Source organism: Chrysochloris asiatica, unplaced genomic scaffold (assembly GCF_000296735.1).
Source record: "Chrysochloris asiatica unplaced genomic scaffold, ChrAsi1.0 scaffold00031, whole genome shotgun sequence".
Taxonomy (NCBI): Eukaryota; Metazoa; Chordata; class Mammalia; order Afrosoricida; family Chrysochloridae; genus Chrysochloris; species Chrysochloris asiatica.
In genome coordinates, this window is record NW_006408549.1 from 8232071 (window position 1) to 8232950 (window position 880).

Sequence of the window (880 nt, forward strand, 5' to 3'; positions counted from 1 at the left end):
CTGCTTTTGAAATATCAACCAATGAAAACCCAGTGGAGTTTAGTTCTATTCTGACATACAAGGGTCCCTATGAGTTGGTTCCAACTCACAGTAACCCTACTCACAATAGAACAAAACACTGCCCAGTCCTGAGCCATTCTCACAATAATTATGTTTGATCCAATTCTTGCGTCCACTCAGTCAATCCATATTGTAGGGGTCTTTCTTCTTTTCATTGACCCTCCACTTTACCAAGAATGATGTCCTTCTCCAGAGACTGATCCCTCCTGACAAAATGTCCAGAAAGCTCAACCTTGGTATTAAGTGCTGTCGAGTTGGTTCTGACTCATAGCAACCCTATATAGGGTTGCCAACTGCCAACCTTACAATTCAAACCAATCACACAGTCCAACTCATTAACCCACAGCGCCAACCCAATCTTGAGATCAAGTGCTTATCCTAAGGCACCACATAAGCATGGGAATTACCTCTACAGAGATGTAAATGCCATAACAGAAGGAGATGTTTCATCACTTAACTTTAAATTCTATAGACCACCCAACCTATAGAATATGATGAATCCTTCTCAAATAAATCTTCTGATTTACACAATTATACTGCAGTGTATTTTGTATTGGAGTCCTGGTGTGGTGCTGTAGGATAAGCACTGGACCATAAGCTTGGTTTGAACTACAAGGTCGGTGGTTCAAACTTACTAGCTGCTCCTCAGAAACTCTATAAAGGGTCACTATGAGTTGGAACTAACTTGGTGGCACTTAACAACAACATATTTTTTATTAAATAATGCTGTGTTAAATCAAAGCAACTAAAACATATCATACCTCAACTTTGTCATTTCTTCGATCCTTAATATACCAGTAGCTTCCTGAATCCAAGTAGC